At 42.8% G+C, this 22,360-nt stretch overlaps 1 protein-coding gene across 6 annotated transcripts in view; it reads right to left on the bottom strand.

Annotated features, from left to right (window-relative positions):
- The window catches only part of SIPA1L2 (signal induced proliferation associated 1 like 2), a 234,414-nt gene that overhangs the window by 198,642 nt on the left and 13,412 nt on the right, over positions 1-22,360 (bottom strand). The window contains exon 1 of one of the 6 annotated variants that reach the window (XM_063790526.1): positions 14,184-14,256. The exons of the other annotated variants lie outside the window; for them this stretch is intronic. The gene's annotated coding sequence lies outside the window, so the exon portion shown is untranslated. Of the gene's footprint in view, positions 1-14,183; positions 14,257-22,360 lie in introns of those variants that run through there. 6 annotated transcript variants of the gene reach the window in all.

Raw genomic sequence — 22,360 nt, 5'->3', positions numbered from 1 at the left:
TCCTCACTCTCCTTCTGGGAAAAACAAATACCTTGGGACCAGCGCTTAAGGGAGTCAATTTCAATGCCCCTTTACCCAGCCTCTTTCTAGCTATTCTTTTTAAGTTTTTTTTTTTTTTAAATCATTAAGCTCCCTTGTTCCCACCAAAGTTTTTCCAGTTCAACAACCCTAAAAAGTCCTAGTCTCTAAATTTCATATGCTTATTCTTAGATCTAATCAGAACCTCCCCTGAAATATTCTAACACCATTTAACTTTTTTATAAAGCCTGCAGGTAATGCCCAAGCACCTCAGGTCTCAGGCAGGCCAGTGGTGTTCCACTGAGGCTACACTGTACCATCACCTGAAGATCTGCAGCGCCCACACCCAGGCTGCACCCATTCCAATTAAACCAGAAGCTCTGCAGGGGCCCAGGCATCTGTTTTTGTTGTTGTTGTCAATGCTCCCAGTGATTCCAATATGGAGCCAAGTTTGAGAGGGCACAAAAGAAACACAGCCAAGGTGCCCATTCCGAGGAACAGGAACAGCTACACAACCGTGGCTAGCTGCTAGTGATGACTTACCTTGCTTACCACTTTTCAACTGCCCCTTCCCTTAGTAATAAGTGATGTTGCTAGGTTGAAATCATTGGTCCACTGGCTAGTGAGGTCTGGCCCTCAGTGTCTTCCCAGTCACCAACTCTCTCATGCATACAAAGAATACTTACCCCCAGCTCATCTAATTTCCAGTCCAACGGGCACAAAGCCTCGGAGCAACAAAGAAGGCCTTCACTCTAATAAACTGGTTAGTAATAAAATTAAATTAAGCCATAAAAGAGAAAAATGCAAAGTCTGGGCCCCAAACTACAATTGAAGGTCTAGCAAAGGGCGGCCGGAGGTCGGAAAGCACACCACCCTTTGTGCTGGGCTGTCACTGCTGGGCTGTCACTGCTGCACCGGGCAGCTTCTGACTCCTTTCAGCTGTCACATTCCTCACAAAGGAGAGAAGGCCAGGGGTCCGGACGTTCCCCCCAGCACACTAATCTCATTCCACCCGGCTCAAACTCTGCTCTGGGTCTGCAAAAGTCATCTTTTGTGCTCCCCCAACCAAAGAGGATTTCAGATTCCTGACTTTCATATGAACTGTCTAACTTTCAATAGGGAGGGAATGGTGGACTATGTTTAGGTAGAGTCTGTGCTACAAATGACCATTTTCTTCCAATGCTCATTCGAAAATGAAACCCTTTTTAGGGTTTTAGGAACATCTGGAATTTAAGCTTTTGTTCCTTTAAATGTTTCAAAGAAATAAAACCTATTTTCATTAGGAATAGATGGAAATCATCTTTCTAATGCTAGTACAGAGGATCGAATGGGTCCAAATATGTTAACCAAATGAAAATATTGCTTTCCACAATGGTTGACAATTACCTTAGAGTTCCACTGCCCAGAGAGCTCACTGGAAAAAAAGTGAGTAACTTCCCTTGCTCTTTTCAAAACTGTTCAGCTTCATGAATGATGCCTTTGGGATGCTATTTGTAAGAGGTTTTAAGCTGAAGATGGGGGTGAGGGTGGAGGCTAGACACAAAGAAGAGGAGAAAGAAAAGAAGGTTCTAGCTTAAAACTAACCAGGATTCCGGAAAGTCAAAGGGCTAGTCTTGAAGTGGTTCTGCTGATGCCCAATTCAGGCTTACCCTGAATATACTGCATGCTCTTAGCTCACTGCTCACTCTCTCAAATCCATTTTCCCTCATGAAACAACACAAAACATACAGAACATCACACTAGAAAAGCCTCCCCAACACTCACATGCTATAAGAAAACTGCCCTATGTGTTTCCCACATGTGAAACGAATTTCAAACACACACTGCCACTGAGGCATCGTCTGCTGAAACTAACTTCACAGGAGAGCTCCATCAAAGCAGAACTGGGCCCCAAATCACCAACAAGGAAGGACCCTAACATAATTCTTTGGTTGCTGAATTTATTCATGCTATTATAAGACATTTAGAATTGCTTACAGAAAAATAAACTGTTAAATATTTCTTGTTTTATCATTTTGTCAATAAATATATTCTAAATATCAATGTTCATATGAAGGAAGGGTAAGATGTTTAGCTCCTTGAATTAAATAAATACTCTATTAAATTTCCAGTAGTTAACCTATTTGTAGAAAGAACAGCTTCTTCTTATTAATATTGAAACAATCACTACAGGGAAGAAGAGTTTTTGAGAAGCCTGTTAGTGAGAAGTGCTTCTTCCCTGCTTCGCCTGTGAGGGGATCGATGAGTTAACTCTGGGACTCTTCCACTCCTGAGAAGTGCAGGGACTTATCTGATTAGAAAATGGTTCATTCCCGGCCTCCTCCTGCTCGAGGACCAGGCCACCGTGCAGGCAACATGCCACCTGGGCCCAGTAAGTTAAATGGCCTAATCCTGAGACTCTGCTGGCAGGACCATTTGGTTTTCACAACAAGCTGTGGCCTCCAACCTTGCCTCTATCAATGATAAATGATTATGTGGGCCTCTACTTCCACTTTCCTTACGGTTTTTAACTTTTTCAAAGCTTGGGCAGGAAGAGGGTTCTATGAGCATCCCAGAAACCCCAACATCTGTGAATGGGTAACAGTATCAATTTCACTTCCCAAAAGGGCACTTAACCTAACAATGCACCGATGAATACAGCCAAAATTAAAACCTGGCATCAATACCCCACACACACAGGCCTGCAGGCCTGGATGGCAGCCCCCAAACACAAACAATCCAGAGGAAAAGGCACAAGGTAGGGATAGTGAACTGGCAGAGGCCAGGTGACAGCAGCCTCTATGGTGGGACTCAGGGGCCTGAACATCAACCTAAAGAAGTAACAAGATTTGGCTGGGCGCGGTGGCTCACACCTGTAATCCCAGCACTTTGGGAGGCCAAGGTTGGCGGATCACAAGGTCAGGAGATCGAGACCATCCTGGCTAACACGGTGAAACCCTGTCTCTACTAAAAAATACCAAAAAAAAAAAAAAAAAAAAAATTAGCCGGGCGTGATGGCCGGGCGTCTGTAGTCCCAGCTACTCAGGAGGCTGAGGCAGGAGAATGGCATGAACCCAGGAGGCAGAGGTTGCAGTGAGCCGAGTTTGCGCCACTGCACTCCAGCCTGGGCGACAGAGCGAAACTCTGTCTCAAAAAAAAAAAAAAAAAAAAAGTAACAAGATTTGATCTGGACTCAGAAGAATCACTCAGGTCCCTACTGTGATCCAGGCGAGAGAGGCTGATCTTGGCCCTGTAGTGACAGTGGAGACCTGAGCAATTTCAGAGGTGGAATCAGAACCCCACACAGGAATTCCTTTTAGACAGGCTGAGTCTGAGGCACCCGAAAGAACACTTCCAAAGTGAAATACACACCTCACTTTTAAAACCTGTTCTCCACATTTTCTTAAAGGAAGGCACACCTGCAAGTGAGCCACAGACTGAATTTGAAACTAACAAAAGCTTGCCAATAATTGTGTCCTCATCCTCAGCCTGGCCATGATCTCTTAATTTTCATTATCTGGCTCCCAAAGAGAAGCTTGCTCTGCTTAGCCAATGTTCCTTTTAAAGACAACCTGTAGGCCAGGCTCTGTGGCTCATGCCTGTAATCCTGACACTTTAGGAGGCCAAGACAGGAGGATTGCTTGAGCCCAGGAGTTTGAGACTAGCCTGGGCAACATAGTGAAACCCTGTCTGTTAAAAAACAAAAAACAAAAAAATCAGCCGGGTGTGCTGGTGTGCACCTGTAGTCCCTGCTACTTGGGAAGACAAAGTGGAAGGATTGCTGATTAAGCTGAGGAGTTTGAGAGGCTGCAAGTAAGCGGTGATGGCATCAATGTACTCCAGCTGAGTGACAGAATGAAACCCTGTCTCTAAAAGAAAACCAAAAATGACAGCTTGTAGCTAACTCAAAGACACCTGTTGTCTTTTGATTCATCCATAAAGCATCAGAAATATACAAATAAATTATGCAGTGTCTTAGCCTGTTCAAGCTGCTATAACAAAAATAGCATAAGCTGGGTAGCTTATAAACCAAGAAATTTATTTCTCACAGTTCTGGAGGCTGGAAGTCCAAGATCAGGGCACTAGCACATTCAGGGTCTGGTGAGAGCCCACTTCTCTGATTCACAGAATGTCACCATCTTACATGGGTCTCTTCCTCTCTTGGGCATCTTATAGGGGCATTTATCCAATTCAACAGGTCTCAGGCCTCATGATCTAATCACCTTCCAAAGGCCCCACCTGTCAATACCATCACCTTGGAAGTGAGGATTTTCAACACATGAATTTTGGGGGAATATAAATATTCAGACCAAGCAAGTAGAGACTGGTGAGCAGACTAAGATGAACAAGACAAACAGGCCTCAGCTGCAGCTCAACTCCAGTGAAACAAACCTGTTACGTATGTGACAAACCCTCTACCCCTCAAAAAACAAACAAAAAAAAAGACTTCCAAATCCTGCGATTTTTAGCCACTGCATTTAAATGTAATTCGACAGCTGCTTTAATGGAGCAATTTCCTTCATAACCCCAAATCCATTCGATTCAATAACATTAGTTCCCTTAGCAAATAATGAGCATCCATTAGGTGAACAGCAACCAGCTCTATGCTTAAACCCTATAAAGTGACAGAATGAGGGCAGGGGTTCTGGATTCAGATTACATATTTAAAAAAACAAACAAACAGTGGTGTCTGATCATCCGGAACACCGCAGCTTCTGCAAATACCACCCACTCTGCCTAGGCCAATAACAGCTTAATGAGTCTGACAGTGGAGCCTAAACCAAAAGCTTGCTCCCAACACCTGTATATTCCCCCACTGTAAGTATACCACTCAGCAAGGCATCCAGGACAGCAAGATGCTGACTGCTCCTCAGCAAAGATCTGCCAGTAAGAACTGTGGCCAAGGGCAAATTTTTACCTGTTGCAGGAAGTTGCATCATCTTCTGTACACTATCAAATCAAAATGTGTTTCCAATTCCAGGAGAAACCCACCAATCCACAGTGCAGATCCCTGTGTGCCCACCCTGTGTGACTCCACAGTAGGAAGCAGCTGTGATGACCTCGAAGTTCTGGTGAGTTTTGGTGAGAGCGGCTACACGGTGGGGTAGAACTACCCTCTAAGATCGGAGATGACCAATCATGCTTCCTACTCCCCTGCTGTAGCCCCGGGCAAAGCTGTGTAAGATACATTTATGTCCACAGCTTCTTAGCAAGACCTGAGCCTCACACTAAGATGACTGCAATCACATACAGCAAGGCCAGAGGACTGCTACAACACAATCTGTCTGCTCTGCAGAAGTGCATGCTCGAAAGTATTCACGGGCACTAATCCGTTGCCAGAGTTTAGTGCCTTTCTGGAGTGGCACCCTTGGTCCTGAACTGGCTCTGAAGGCAGGACCTTCGGCTTTGCTCAGTGCTTTTTGGGGATGCTTGAGAACTTTATGCTCAGTTCTGGAAGGAGCTATAAACTGATAGCAAGTTTGCTTTTTCAAATGAAGGGGCAGTGTTGGTGACACACTTAACAAAAAAAAAATTCTTTTTCATTTCTCTGCTGTGCTATAGTAGCAGAATTAGAAAACACATTCTGAAAACAAGAATTTAAAAATCAACTCTTTTTTTCCAGCTATCGTCCCTAATAAGTTATAGCCAAAATCAATACTCCCCTTTTATTTTTCATCAGGTATTTTTAACTTATTTTAGTTACTTCAAGCTTCCAACAGCTAGAGTACCTCATGTGGACAAAGCCTTACCCGCTGAGAAATGAAAGTTATGTGTGAAGGGATGAGGGAACTGGGTTACTAGGGTGACTGAGAATCAAACTGTTGTGTCTGAAACAGGCTTGTTTGATTTTGCTTTCTGCCCAAGGGTGTCTGTTTATACAACTTCTAAAAAAGATAATAACCTAAATTAAGGAGCATGCCTGTTGGATGACATAATGTGGTTTATCTGTGATCTAGCTGGGGAACAATGGTCACCATGCACCTTACTTCTGAAGTGGGTAGGACGCTCAGCCGGAGCGTGCCCCACCCCCTGCCCCTCAGCACTCAGTTCCAGAGCAGGAGGTGGCAGTTGCTCCAGGAAGACTCATGGAAGCCACTCATATGGAAGCCTCAGGGCACATAGGTGACAGCCAGGCAGCCTACACAGCAATGTCACCCCTGTCCTACAAAATGGGTTGTAGAATAACTGATAAAATCATGCAAGCTGCTTTAAACAGTTACTGTGTCATGACAAAAATACTTTCACTCTTCCCAAAGGTAGAATGACAGTCCCTGTTTCCTGTGGCCAGTGGTGTCTCAAGTAAACCTATAGGCAAGGGCAGGCACCAACAACAGCCCCGATGGTATCCCCTAAAGGAGAGCAAGGGTCCAGCCAGGGAGGATATGCCAAGTTAGACTAGGGAGGTGGCCTATTCAGTCAGCCCCCAGGCTGGGCCCTGGGATACAGGCAAGATGAAGACTGCCTCATCCTACAGTTGCAGTAGTCCAACAGAGACATTCAACTTTAGGGACTCAAAAAGCCTATGTGCCCAGTTCAAGGAGAGCTAATAGCTAACAGCTATGTTGCCCAGGCTAGTCTCAATCTCCTGGGCCCAAGCAATCCTCCTACGGAATCAATTTTGAGACCCTCACCTTCCCTATGTAACTCTTTCTGAAAACAGACGGGCATTCCTGTCTTTGCAACAGCTCCACTCTCCCTGAAATCTTACTACTATGGGGCATTCTTCCAAAGTTTAAAACACCTTAGGGCACCAAACAAAGGATAACTCAAAACACTGATCATCAAGATGTCTTCTTTGATGATTAATTATAGCCCATGGTCCCTTGAATCCATATGGCTTCCAGTTTTTATGTGTCTTCAACACATTTCTGTTATGGGTGAAATTTGGCCCATTTGGGGATGTTCTGGATTCAGAAAAACTGAAGACATACAGGTTTAATGGCATAGATGCTCTTAAATGTTTCTGAAATTCCACACCCCCAACACACCAAATGCCAAAATGTTCAAGCCAAGTTACAGAAATTTCAAAGGTAACAATTTTACTTGTATTCTTTACTTGTATTCATTTTTCAACCAGGTAGATAAAATCAATTATCTCAAATTCTATTGTAAAAGGTATATCAAACTAAGTCAATCTTCATATTATTTTCATCTCATAATATGTTTAACAATTCCTACTTGCTATTAACAAAAACATACTATTATTTATGATTTAAAATATGGGATGTCACCTTACAAGCATGTGAAGGAGTATATGTTTTTTAAAAATTATTTCAGAGGGTGCAAAGACAAAAACCTTTGAAGACCATGCCCTTGAGAAAAGCCCTCGCATGGAGAAGGTGGCCTAGTAAACAAATGCTACAAGGCAAGGAGGGGAAGTCACTACCAGAGAGAAAGTGCGGGCAAGACTGAAGACAAGGAGGTGGGCATTCCAAGCAACAAGAAGAGCTTGTGCACAGGCAGAGAAGCAGCAAAGCCAACCTGGATGAGAGGCGAGGGGCAGGAGCCTCTGAGTCTAGAGACCAAGGAGAGTGGTGTGGGAGGAGAGGAGAGGCTCTGACGACCTACAGTCCATGCTGAGGGGTGCAGATTTTACTCAAGCACCCTCAGAAAGTTTTTTGTTTTGTTTTGTTTATTTAAGATGGAGTCTCACTCTGTTGCCCAAGCTGGAGTGCAGTAGTGCGATCCTGGCTCACTGCAACCTCTGCCTCCCAGGTTCAAGCTATTCTCTGCCTCGGCCTCCAGAGTAGCTGGGATTACAGGTGCACGCCACCATGCCCAGCAGATTTTTGTATTATTAGTAGAGATGGGGTTTCACCATCTTGGCCAGGCTGGTCTTGAACTCCTGACCTCGTGATCCACCCACCTCAGCCTCCCAAAGTGCTGGGACTACGGGCGTGAGCCACTGCCTCTGGCCACCCTCAGAAGGTTATTTAAGCAGGGAAGGCTCATAACTAGATGACTGTTTCCACGCAGAAAATGCTGGCAGCAATATGAAGGATGAAATGGGCAGAGTAGACAACTGGAGACGGAGAGATGAGCTAGACAGCGGTATCTACAGAAACTTCTGCAGTGATGAAAATGTTACTCCTGCAATGCCCAGTATGGCAGCTACATGGGGCCGTTGAGCACCTGAAAGGTAGCTAGTGAGAATGAGGAACTGAATTTTTATTTTTATTTAATTTTAGTTAACCTAAATTTAAATGGCCTCATGCAGTTGGTGGCTACCATATTGAACACACCAGCTAGAAAGCTATTTCAAAATTCAATGAAGGATGACATGTCCTAAGTAAGGCAGGAGCAGGGGGGATAAAAAAGACAGATTCGAAGGCATTTCTGATGCAGAATTAGCGGATGCTGGTGACCAACCAGACACGTGGTATAAGGATTGAGTTAGGGAGGACAACAAGCTTCGTCTAACTGGGCGTCCTATGTTGACAGTGACAGCACATACTAAGACAAAGAACAGAGTGCAACAGAGATCTGGGGGGAAGACAACAGATCCGGAAAGGATTTATTTACTGTGAAATGTATTGAGAAGATCCAAGGAAGACGACTAGGGACAGCTGGAGAAAGGCCAGACAGGTAAAGATCTGGAGGTCTCCTTCCAGAGGCTGTGAAAGATGCCACTTAGGGAGGTGTGATCGATCATGCAAAGTGACAATAAGATCATGAGACCCCAGTGTTTAAAAGGCATTGAGAGGTGGAGAGGCCAGCAAGGGTAGAAGAAAAACGACCAGGGGAGGGAGGAGAACGAGGCACAGAGGTAAACGTTTGAACAGCAGGGTGTTACTCAGGGTCAAGAGGAGCGGAAAGCAACAGAGGATGCAGCCTGAGGACAAGCCGTAGGATTGGCAATACCAGGACCCACAGAGCCGGGAGGGAAGGCCAGATGACGAAAGCCATGGGTGGAAGACAAGACTGGGGCAGCACCAGCAGGGTTCAGAGGTGTGGGAGAGCTGGGGGATGGTTAGGATCACAGCAGCGAGGTCATGGAAACCCACCTCTCCTTCCAGGCCCTGCCATCCACTGATGCAGGTGACCATTAGATCCACAAGGGGCACTCAGGCCCTGCTCTAACACCAGCCACATCATTATACCCCAAGTCTTTACTGAGACCATTTCTTCTAGGCCCCAGTAGAAACTATCAGAAAAGTTCAAGTTACCTATTTTTGACGACTAAGTAAAAGGGTACCCAGCAGAAAGAGACCTTCTGAAATACAGAAGTGAAGCGAGCAGGGAATTTCACAGAAGTGGACATCATATTTACTCAATCCACAATCAGACTATGCTTTTTAAGATCTGCTGAATGGCATTTTTCAAACAAATCAACCTGATTCCACCACAGGGATTAATTACATCAAGCAGAAGGATACAACGCATCCACAGACTCTTGCTTACCAGTTTAAGAATCTTCAAAAGATTCCAGCACGTGGTAAAGCATAAGGGAACTTCCCCTGTGGGAATCTACACCAACTCCCTTCAAATCAACTTTGTTTTGACTCACTATCACTAATGAGAAGAATATTAATCGTTGAATACAATTTTTGTATTTTGACTTTAAAAACCTCTTCGTTCACTAAAATTCACTCCACTTTTATAGTCTGTTGTATTCATTTCCTTTCCAGCCGCCTCCTCTCACTCTGCTCCAGTGTAGGCAGACAAGTTATTTAACACATACCAGATGTTCAATAACGCAGAAAAGTAACTATAGTTTACTGTGCACCTACTATGTGCCAAGCACTTGACAAAGCACTTTCACAAGCATTATCAGAATCTCACAACAATCTTTCACAATAGATACTCTAATCCCCATTTCAAGATGTGACAATCAAGGCTCAACTTGCCCAAGGTGGTGTATCTGTTTGGGTTTTGTTTTGGTTTGGTTTGGTTTTTTTGAGACAGAGTGATGTGGCTTGGATCTGTGTCCCCACCCAAATCTCATGTTGAATTGTAATCACCAATGTTGGAGGTGAGGCCTGGTGGGAGAGACTGGATCATGGGGGTAGTTTCTAATGGTTTAGCACCAGCCTCCTAGTACTATCTCATGATGGAGTTCTCAGGAGATGTTTGTTTAAATGTGTGTGGCACATAACTCCTCTCCTCTCTTCCTCCTGTGTGGGCCATATAAGACCTGTCTGTTTCCACTTCATCTTCCGCCATGATTATAAGTTTCCTGAGGCCTCCCCAGAAGCCAAGCAGATGGCCAGCATCATGCTTCCCGTGCAGCCTGCAGAACCGTGAGCCAATTAAACTTCTTTTCCTTATAAATTACCCAGTCTCAGGTATTTCTTTATAGCAATGCAAGAACTGACTTAATATACAGGGTCTTGCTCTGTCTCCCTGGCTGGAGTGCAGTGGCTCAATCATGGCTCACTGCAGTCTTGACCTCCTGGGCTCAAGTGATTCTCCCACCTCAGTCTCCTGAGTAGCTAGGACTATAGGCATACATCACCACACCCAGCTAATTTTTGTATCTTTTTGTACAGACGGGGTTTCTCCATGTTGCCCAGTCTGGTGTCGAACTCCTGGGCTCAAATGATCCACCTTCCTTGGCCTCCCAAAGTGCCAGGAGTATTACATGTGTGAGCCACTGTGCCCAGCCACCCAAGGTAGTACAGACTTCAGGTTCAAACCACGGAATATCACAGTGAACAAACCATGGTAGGTGTTCAAAAGACACTGAATAAAAGTTACTCCCAGCTGGGTGTGGTGGCTCACGCCTGTAATTCCAGAACTTTGGGAGGCCGAAATGGGTGGATCACTTGCGGTCAGGAATTCAACACAAGCCTGGCCAACACAGTGAAACTCTGTCTCTACTAAAAATACAAAATTAGCTGGGCACGGTGGCGGGTGCCTGTAATCCCAGCTACTTGGGAGGTTGAGGCAGGAGAATCGCTTGAACCTGGGAGGCGGAGGTTGCAGTGAGCCAAGATCGCGCCACTGCACTCCAGCCTGGGCGACAGAGCGAGATTCTGTCTTAAAAACAAAACAAAACAAAACAAAAAACAAAAAAATAAGGTACTCCAAGCCTCACATTCATTCCACTAAAATTATACTGGCTTGTGAAATACAATTTTTACATTAAGATAAAAATAAAAAATACAGGATTTCTGATTCTCCAACAATATGATAGGACTTCTTACACACATCACACATACACGCACTGCTTGTGCCACAGTCAGACACAGTTGCTGCTTTCTGAACCATCAGACAATGCTGTAGCACACACAGCACATTCTAACCACATATTCGTATCAGTGTCTCAGACACATGATGCTACTGAGTTCAAGAAATTTCAAGTACATTAACAACAAATATATATTATAGGCATCTTTTGTAACAGCAAGAGAAAGGACCTCATAATCTATTAATACTTTTCATCTACTACCATTACAATTTGATAGATACTAAAAATTGACTTCAGAGTTGCTATTCAAACATAATTCTTAAAACATGCTTTCATAAGTCATGTAGACTAATTCACAGAGAGACAATTAGCCTTTGACACTGCACTTAATTTAATAAGCCATTTCAGAATTTTAATAGAAGCATTAACAGGCATGAAAGAGGAATGAACTTTTTTTTGAGACCTCATAACTTACAAATTAGCTAATTTTTATTTTTAACATAAATGTCAAAAAGCATAGTACCAAAGGGCCGGCAATTATACTGCTAAAAAGACATAGAAGTTATCTGGGTCAAGGTATCTCTGCTTTCAGAAATAAGCCGAGAGCTTTAACGGTATTTTTAAAGTAAATAACAAAATCTCTAACTTAACGTTTAGTAGCAATGCGGAAAAATATTCTCATTGTCAAGGAGAGGTACTTGTGATAATTAAATAAAACGATGTAGGTATATAAAGCAAGTCATTCTGGGCCTTACCAATGAATTATATTATTCATTTATTATATATACTATATAATTTATAATATATTATTAATACTAAAAAAGATCCTGAAACTAATTTCAATGCCTTTAAATTATACATATATACGTATTTCTTCCTATGTAATAAGTTTAAATGAAAGAAAGTTGTCAGAAGGTTAAAAAATATAATGCTTAAACTGACATATAAGACCAGCAAATAATTTTCAAAGCATACGTGAAACTAAACTTAGATGTTAGGGGCTTTTACAATAAAGAACATGTACCGAAAACATATCTATTAGACATCTATATCTAATAAACATTTGCCAATTACTTGTCTTGAAAATTTCTGTTAAGTAGAGTCTAGTAAATATTTGCTAATTACTTGCCTTGAAAACTTCTGTTAAATACAATTAAAAGAAAATAAATCCAAACTATATTGAATCAGGAAACTATTTTGAGACAGACTAATTATTTTTTAAAGATTACATATAATTCAGTCATTCAAATATTTTAACAGCATGTTTTTTCCTATTATAAAATTAATATGTTCATTTTAGAAAAGCTGGAAAACAAATGCAAAAAGAAAATGATAATTACACATAACACAACCACAAGTAATAACCATTGTAAATTTTTAATGTATCCCTGTTCCATTAATACATATGCATATTTAATATACTGCTTACCAAGAAAATGTTTTCATTTAATATTATGTGAACATTTTCCCATGTCATTAAATAGCCTTATAAAACAAGATATTTAATTGATTTAAATTACTTGATCATATGCAGTATCATAATTGAATATCTTACTATCAAATTTTTTCCAATTTTTAATAACAAATATTACATTGGGTATCCTTATACATAAATCTTTTAGACCACTTGTGATTATTTCGTGGGGTAAATTGCCCATCCCAAATCCCCATAAAATTAACTTTCTATGTTATGAAAAGTTGCACAGAGCTTAACCAAGAAGACAGGGAACGCCATGCTTGGAGCACTCAGCATTAACGAAAACTGTCCCCACTTCTCCTCGTATTTATTAATCTTTCCGCCAGTGCCATGGAAGAGAAGGGCTGCTTTGTTCAAAGTCTTCAGGCACACAGGTAGGGTTACATGGTGATGTTCCCATCTGCACTTATTTCCCATATTTCACCTCTTTAAAAAAAAAAAAAAAACGCCGGGCACAGTATCTCATGCCTGTAATCCCAGCACTTTGGGAGGCAGAGGCAGGCGGATCACCTTAGGTCAGGAGTTTGAAACCAGCCTGACCAACACGGAGAAACCCCGTTTCTACTAAAAATACAAAATTAGCTGGGCGGGGTAGCGCATGCCTGTAATCCCAGCTACTCGGGAGGCTGAGGCAGGAAAATCACTCGAGCTGGGGAGGCGGAGGTTGCGGTGAGCCGAGATCGCACTCCAGCCTGGGCAACAAGAGCGAAACTCCGTCTCAAAAAAAAAAAAAAAACGAGTCTTACTCTGTCACCTAGGTTGGAGTGCAGTGGCGCAATCTCAGCTCACCACAACTCCCACCTCCAGACTCAAGCGACTCTCATGCCTCAGCCTCCTGAGTAGCTGGAACTACAGGCATACATCACCACACCCCACTAATTTTTTTGTATTTTTAGTAGAGACAGGGTTTCACCATGGTGGTCAGGCTGGTCTTGAACTCCTGACTTCAAGTGATCTGCCCGCCTCAACCTCCCAAAGTACTGGGATCACAGGCATGAGCCACTGCACCCAACCCCATATTTCACCTCTTGAGAGGAATGGGCAGATAATCTTTTAGGGATAGCTTCTCACAAGGGGTCAAATATCCAGTGAGGGACTGCTGCAGAGGGAAGACCACCTGCAAATGCAGTAACAACTCTCAAATAATAGACGACAAATTAATGGGTTGGAATCAAGAGGTTGGTGCCCTCTTTTCAATGCTATCTCTTCCTCTACCCTCTGAGTACAAGCTCAGGCATTAACATGGTCCTCCTCTCTCATCAAAATAAAAAATTATTTTAGCATTTTGGTGTTGCCAAGTTACTCGAGTTACTAAAGATGTTTCTCTGTGTGCTGCACACCCATATCTCTGCATATATTACAAACACGAGGAGATCCATGCACAGTAGAAGACTGATAAGCACTCCAACTAAGGTAGAGGCACATGGGCGAGAAATACACCACAGAGGAAACCACATACAGTGGCCAAGCAAGTGCCAGGCAGGTTCACCTACCTGGGACTGTGAGATTCCATTATTCCATCTTCAACTCACAGCCCCAAAATAAATCTTCCAAAGAGTTCACAGTCTACCTACTTACTCACAATAGGCCGGTCTTCTTAAAGTCAAACGCGTATCTAACATTAACCGACATCCCCTCCTTTAGAAAAGAATTAGCTGTGAAAAAAGAAAAAAAAAAAGTAACCTCTTTTCTAATAGTTTGTTTTCCACAATTTAATTTTGTCTCTCTAAAAGGTAATTTGGGATAATCACCCACATCAAACTAGCCATAAACCAGTTTGGATGTTGTTGAACTTGTATGGTGAGTCACATGACTAATTAAGATCATTAGGATGGTGTTACAACAGTGATGTTTTATACTTAGTTGTCAACTTTAATACAAAAGTATACAAAATCCAGAATCCGTTTTGTTCATCAAATTAACTATTACTTAATAAAATAAACGGTTGGACCTAATCACCAATGACAGATCAAAGATAAATTTTGAAATTTATCATTTGCTTACTTTCTGGGTAAAAGTTTAAAATGAATATGCTGAAATTGCTTCACAATTTCTTCTTCCATTTCCATCAACATACTTCTCTGTGAAAGGGTGTCTCTATTATGCATATTATTAAAACAAAACAGAGAAACCATTGAGATACACATTATCCCCTAAAATAGTGTTATCAATCCAAACCTGAGTAGATAAATTATCAAGCAAGAATGAAGCAAGCGGCTGGGCATAGTGGCTCACACCTGTAATCTCAGCATTTTGGGAGGCCAAGCTGGGCAGATCACAGGGTCAGGAGTTTGAGACCAGCCTGGCCAACATAGTGAAACCCCGTCTCTACTAAAAATACAAAAAATTACCTGGGTGTGGTGGTGGATGCCTGTAATCCCAGCTACCTGGGAGGCTGAGGCAGGAGAATCACTTGTACCTGGGAGGCGGAGCTTGCAGTGAGCCAAGATCGCACCACTGCACTCCAGCCCAGGCGACAGTGCGAGACTCCATCTCAAAAAAAAAAAAAAAAAGAAAAGAAAAAAGAAAAAAAAGGAAGCAAACTCAGTTATCAAATTAAAATCTTAAAATAATGATATGCATGGTGTCTGTTCAAAATCTGTTATTAGCATTTAAAATGGAGACCCGATCTCTCACTTGTAACTTTAGTTATAATTGCAGAACAAAGTTATGAGAGTAACTGTGACTCACTTTATTCATCTCTGATATGCACATTTTCATGGAACAAATATAATTCTTTAACAATGCTTATCTTTTTTCCAATGTTTATTGTGATTATATTTAAAGAAATGGAAGTTTACGTCTGTTAAATCTAACAATAAAAATTGAGGTTTAAAAATGTTGTACTGTATATCTCTTCATGTTTTTTTAATAATGAATATTATTTATATTCTCAGAACTCCAATCTGTGAGGGATTGGAAATTAAGGACACTTGAGTTCCTTCAGTTCTCTGCCACAGAGAAGGGCTGTGCTAGGTGATGTGGATGGGAACAAGTCACTGGTTGAGACCTGGACTCACTTGGAGAAACTGCCTCTGCCGATGGAAGGGCATGGTGAGGGCCCCGCCAGCACTGGGCTGGACACCAGGTTTCCAGGGCTAAAGCAAGACACAAAAACTCGGTGCTATGGAAGATGTAAAGAGGGAAATGTGCCTTACTTATTTATGTAGTGTCTAAAAATAAAATACATACAAAATTCTAAGAGATCTTGATAAACAGCAAAATATTTGTATGTTTGTCAGTTTGTCTCCAAGTCTTAAAAACTAGTAATCAGGCAAACAAGCAACCCCCTCCACATACACACATCAGCAATGACGAACTCAGGCACCTGGGCCTGACACTAGGCCGCCAGAAGAGCTCAGAGTTCAGCCTTTCTCAGTGTGGAGTGGCACCGTGTCATCTGTTCCCAAGTTGGAACTCATCAGAGGCCAGCACAGGCCTGACAGCAAGCGAAGGAGAATAAGGGTAATTAAATGGGGAGGAACACCTTAGTTCAGGTAGGGCTTTAACTCACATTTCTAAAATGAGCTTAAAAAAAGTAAAATAAAAACTCTATTTATACTAACAATAGGCCTGAAACCCAGAGGGCCACCAACGCTCTCTGACTGATATGGTTTGGCTCTGTGTCTCCATCCAAATCTCCTCTTGAATTGTACTCCCATAATTCCCAGGTGTTGTGGGAGGGACCCAGTGGGAGACAGTTTGAATCATGGGGCGGCTTCCCCCATCCTGTTCTTGTGGTAGTGAATAAGTCTCACAAGATCTGATGGTTTTATCAGGGGTTCCGCTTTTGCATCTTCCTCATTTTCTCCTGCCTCTGCCATGTAAGAACTGCCTTTTGCCTCCCGCCATGATTCTGAGGCCTCCCCAGCCATGTGTAACTCCAGTTAAACCATTTTTTCTTCCCAGTCTCAAATATATCTTTATCAGCAGCATGAAAATGGATTAATACAGTAAATTGGTACCAGTAGAGTGGGGCGTTGCTGAAAAGACACCTGAAAATGTGGGAGCGACTTTGCTGACTGTTACTTTAGTAGGTAACAGGCAGAAGTTGGAACAGTTTGGAGGGCTCAGAAGAGAGAAAAATGTGGGAAAGTTTGGAACTTGCCTGAGACTCGTTGAATGGCTTTGACCAAAAGCCTGATAGTGATATGAACAATAAGGTCCAGGCTGAGGCGATCTCAAAGGAAGATGAGGAACTTGGGAACTGGAGCAAAGGTGACTCCTGTTATGTTTCAGCAAAGAGACTAGTGGCATTTTACCCTTGCCCTAGAGATTTGTGGAACTTTGAACTTCAGACAGAGAATTTACGGTATCCGGCAGAAGAAATTTCTAAGCAGCAAAGCATTCAAGAGGTGACTTAGGTGCTGTTATGGGCATTCAGTTTTATAAGGAAAGCAGATCATAAAAGTTCAAAAAATTTGCAGCCTGACAATGTGACAGAAAAGAAAATCCTATTTTCTGAGGAGAAATCCAAGCCACCTGAAGAAATGTGCATAAATAATGAGGAGCCAACTGTTAATCCCCAAGACAATGGGGAAAATGTCTCCAGGGCATATCAGTGGCCTTCCCAGCAGCCCCTCCCATCACAGGCCCAGAAACCTAGGAGAAAATGGTTTCATGGGCCAGGCCCAGGGTTCCTGTGCCGTGTGCAGCTTACAGACTTGGTGCCCTGTGTCCCTGTCGCTCCAGCCGTAACTGAAAGGGGTCAGCGTTGAGCTGGGGCCCTGGCTTCGGAGGGGACAAGCCTCAAGCCTTGGCAGCTTCCACATGGTGTTGAGCCCACGAGTGCACAGAAGTCAAGAACTGAGGTTTGGGAACCTCAGCCTAGATTTCACAGGATGTATGCAAATACCTGGATAACCAGGCAGAAGTTTGCTGTAGGGGCAGGCACTCATGGAGAAACTCTGCTAGGGCAGTGTAAAAGGGAAATGTGTGGTGGAGTCCCCACACAGTGTCCCTACTGGGGCACTGCCTAGTGGAGCTGTGAGAAGAGGGCCACTGTTCTCCAGACCCCAGAATGGTAGATCCACCAACAGCTTGCACCGTTCGCCTGGAAAAGCTGCAGACACTCAATGCCAGCCCATGAAAGCAGCTGGGAGGGAGGCTGTACCCTGCAAAGCCACAGGGGTGGAGCTGCCCAAGACCATGGGAACCCACCTCTTGCATCAGCATGACCTGGATGTGAGACCTGGAGTCAAAGGAGATCATTTTGGAGTTTTAACATTTGACTGCCCCGCTGAATTTCAGACTTGCATGGGCCCTGTAACCCCTTTGTTTTGGTCAGTTTCTCCCATTTGGAAGAGCTGTATTTACTCATACCTATATCCCCATTATATCTAAGAAGTAATTGGCTTGCTTTTGATTTCACAGGCTCATAGGTGGAAGGAACTTGTCTTGTCTCAGATGAGACTTTGGACTGTTAACTTTTGGGTTACTGCTGAAATGAGTAGACATTGGGGGACTGTTGGGAAGGCATGATTGGTTTTGAAATGTCAGGACATGAGATTTGGAGAGGCCAGAGGTGCAATGATATGGTTTAGTTCTGTGTCCTCACCCAAATCTTATCTTGAATTGTACTCCCATAATTCCTACACGTTGTGGGAGGGAGGGACCTGGTGGAAGATAGTTTGAATCATGGGGGCAGTTTCCCCCGTACTGTTCTCGTGGTAGTGAATAAGTCTCACGAGATCTGATGGTTTTCATCAAGTGTTTCCGCTTTTACATCTTCCTCATTTTCCCTTGCTGCCGCCATGTAAGAAATGCCTTTCACCTCCTGCCATGATTCTGAGGCCTCCGCAGCCATGTGAAACTGTAAGTCCAATTAAACCTCTTTTTCTTGCCAGTCTCGGGTATGTCTTTTATCAGCAGCATGACTAATACACTGACCTTCAGCTTATTCGTCACCTCTTCATTTTGAGTGGGTGGAAAACTGAGCAGTACTTTTTCAATGGACTTCACAATGTCTCTACCCAGAAAGATGTAACTTAAAATATTAGTGTTTCCACAAGACCCTTTATACTAGACTTTTTAGAAGGCATCCTGGTGGTAAAGCTGTACAAAGGCCCAGGCAAGAAGGAAAACGCAAAGTTACAGGTGGTCTTTAGCAAACCACCCACTTTTATTATGGAGTCAAGGGAACCTTCTCCAGGTGTTAACAGCATTCTATACATTCTCTGAAGGTATCCAACACGGAACTGTCTTCCAGCAATTCTGGAAGTTACTAGGAATCTAAACACTTAGAAGAATAGAGCAAGGATTAAAAGCTGTGAACAAAATACAGATACTACCATAAAGACAAGATTAGAAGGATCCAGTTTTTAGAAGCTTCCAATTAAGTTAAAATTCAAGAACAAAATTATATGTGTGTGCGTGTGTGTGTGTGGATAATGCCAAAAATGTTGTAATGTAGGTCAAATTCGTTCATCTCAATTTAGGGAGCACAGAATATGACCTTTCAGGTGCTATGTGCTTTCTAGCCCACAGAACACACCCAGTATCTGAGCAACAGGAAGCTAGGATGGGTTTGAACACAAAAATGTAAGAATCGCCCACAGGATTTGAGGCAGAGTCCAACAAGTCTTTATTCCGAGTCCAACAATAACAGAACACTTAGCAGGAGGGCACTGTGCAGAAACCACTTATCTGAGGATTATTAGTATATTTGCAATTTCTTTGGCATCTCCTCCCACTCTTCCCACGAAGACATGAACTCTGAGAAACCTTCACCCTCCTGTAGAAGGCTTCCCTTTTTCCTCCAAAATCCCCAACCAACAGACTACACTAACTTACTGTCATGAAAAGCATAGGCTCACGCTCCACACAGGGATTGCCAGATACTTCGTGTAACAGCGTAAGAAGAGAAAGATAAAGGGTTTTGGCTGATGGAATAACTCATTATTCCATCAGCCAAGGCCTGTGTAAATGTTTACCCATTAATGGAAAGTCAAAGCACACACATTTTAGAGGCATGTTAATGTAGGATTTCATCAGGCACCATAAATCAGCAGGCCAGTTTTCCTCACACGCAAGTTTCGTATTTCAGTTCAGATAGAGTAGAAACACCGTCCTCAGAATTTATATACATTTGATCTAACTGATTAAGTTCCACACTTCTCTTTTGTTCACTATAAACAAAAAGATGTAAAAAGAATTCCCAAACTGCCGCAGCATGAATTGAAAACATACCATCTGCAGCTGCTTAGCCGCAGCTACTGCCCCCAAATCAAATGAAAGGCTCAAGAAATGCTCAGCTGTGTTCTTATTGCTCGGGAGGTTCCCGGAATCCTTCCATGATTAAGTTATTGGCAAAAATTAGCAATATATGCATAGCCCATCTATAATACACCTCGAGCAGACAGCAGCATTCAAAAGGAAAGGAATGCAACTTTCGAATTATCAAAATGCCATGATGCTCCTGTTAAAAACCATTTAGCCTTTCCATCTTACAAAAATTTGAAATGTCATTTATTTTAACCAAGAGTTTTCTGCCTCTTTTTCTAATTTGATAGTGGAAAGTGACAAATGCATCCTTATCACTAAGTTTTCATTCTTTTGCATGTCTTCATTCAAGAACATGAACACTCCAATCTCTAGGAGAAAATTCCAGTCCAAAGCTGGATATAATCCCTTAACTTAGAGCAAACAAGTGTAAGCCTCTACTCTCAAACATTCTGAGAGGAATAAGCTCATGTTCATAGTACACTGTGGATGTTATGAGGTGACCCTCTGGAAAGAATATTTATGTCTGGTATCATCAGAATTACTGCTACACATCCTTGGAAACCACAAGATAACTCTAGAGACACAAAACTCAAGAGCCCAAGAATGGTGGCCACACTCCATCTCCTGCCCCTGACACCATGGTGCACTGACCACAGCACTTGCTGCCCTTGAGCTTGGACACAGGCTCGGAATCTACTCCACACGGTCTCCAAAGTGGCCACTAAAATCGATCAGAATCGTCACTTCAAGAGTTTTTCAAGGTGCTAGCCAGCAGTCTGCTGAAGGTCCTTTCAGGCTAAAGCAGCACAACGTGAGCTCATTAGAGAAGGAGAAAATCACACGCACAACTGCTTCCTTACTATTTGCCCCAACCCCATCCCAGCTCCTCAGAGTATGAGATGGCCCCTGGACTCCAGTGGAACTTCCTCTGAATCACAGGCAAGCCAGAGGGCCCTGCAGTCATTCGAAAGGTTTTTGCTCCCAAGAAACCCTCTGGCTCCTGAATAAGTGATTACCATTATTCCATTCATCAAGTGTCTCTTAAGCCTTCTATTATGAGTCTGAATTTTAAACAGGGACTAGGTCTTTTATTACATCCCCTGATCCATGTCTCCAGTAACATTTCTTTCGAATTTATAGAATCTGTCAACAATCTAATTATTAGACTTTACCCTCCCTTCCTCCACCCAGAACTAAACTACTTCCAATGAGGGGGGGTGGGGAGGACTCTATCTTGAGAAATATTATTAGAAAATCTACTGTACTTCCAGAATAAGAGCACCACAAGGGCAACACCCTGTCTGCCTTACTCACCACCATAACCTGAGTCCCTAGAACTGTGTCTGGTAAAAAAAGAACACGTAATAAATAGCTGACGAATGAATACATCTGAGCACCAGCTATATGATAGGCAGCTTTTCTCGATAAATCCTCTCCATAATACTATGACACAGACTGAATTTTTTGCACTTACAGGTTCAGAAATGGGGACTTTTAGAGAGGAAGCCGCTGACTGACATACAGGCCCCATAGCCATGGAGATGGCCCCTCAGTCTTAGCCCATGTCTGATCTATCCAAAATGCGTTCTGTATCTTGGGAGTACAGTATAGCAAAAAGAGCTCAAGATCACAAGGACTTTTATCCTACAGTAGAGAGGAATACTAACTAGGGAAGCCCCCAACACAAGAGTTCTAACATCCAGCATCACACAAAGCATCATAAAACCCGCTGGGCAAAGCAGAACCAAACAATTGAAAATGCTAATTCCACAAGACTAGAACAGAAGCCCAGGGATAACCAGCTACACGACATTCCCTAGCATCCCCTGAAGTTAGGTCAGGTCATAGTAAGAGCTCCAGAAGAATGAGAGTGGAAGGGATGGAGGAGACCCTTCTGGGCCAGCCCTTTAGGTGATGCACACCTGGGTGCCCCTTCCCCCTCAACAAGCCTCAGCGCAGACCACTCAGGGCAATGCAGTGAGGCTGGGCCCTATGGTGGCAGAAACAGATGGAAGGAACTTGAATCCACACGTGTCAGGTGGAGGAGAGCAGCCTACCTGTCCGGACTTTGGGCTGTCACCCTAGAAAGAAATCAGCTTTTCCACTGCCAGAGCATTTTGTAGTGTCTCTTAGAGCAGGCAGAGCTACCTTAACCAATACAGCCCTAAGGAAAAGTCTTCCCACCTTGATGGCACATTCCACATGCAAAACCACCATTAACCTGGTACAGCTGATGAAAACGTTTTAGTACTTTCATTTATGTTTGGAGAGGTTTAGCAACTCAGAACTTCAGCAGTAGAAGAAATAGAAAAGCGGGTGGTTAATTAAGTCTAGAATTTTATTTTTAGGTCAACTAGGTTTTCATTTTGCCAGCCAGTATCTCTTCAGCATAAGTGATTGAAAATCTGTATTTTTTCAGGGCTAATTGATTAGTCTCCTTCATATATTATCATAAAACTGAACTCAGGAAATTTTTTTAGTTTTAATAATTGTTGCATTTGAAATAATTGGAAATAATTTGAATTAATTAG

This window comes from Pan troglodytes, chromosome 1 (assembly GCF_028858775.2).
Source record: "Pan troglodytes isolate AG18354 chromosome 1, NHGRI_mPanTro3-v2.0_pri, whole genome shotgun sequence".
In the NCBI taxonomy this organism is placed as follows: domain Eukaryota; kingdom Metazoa; phylum Chordata; class Mammalia; order Primates; family Hominidae; genus Pan; species Pan troglodytes.
Note: the sequence above shows the minus strand (reverse complement) of the source record. Positions and strands in the feature narration are given on the sequence as shown.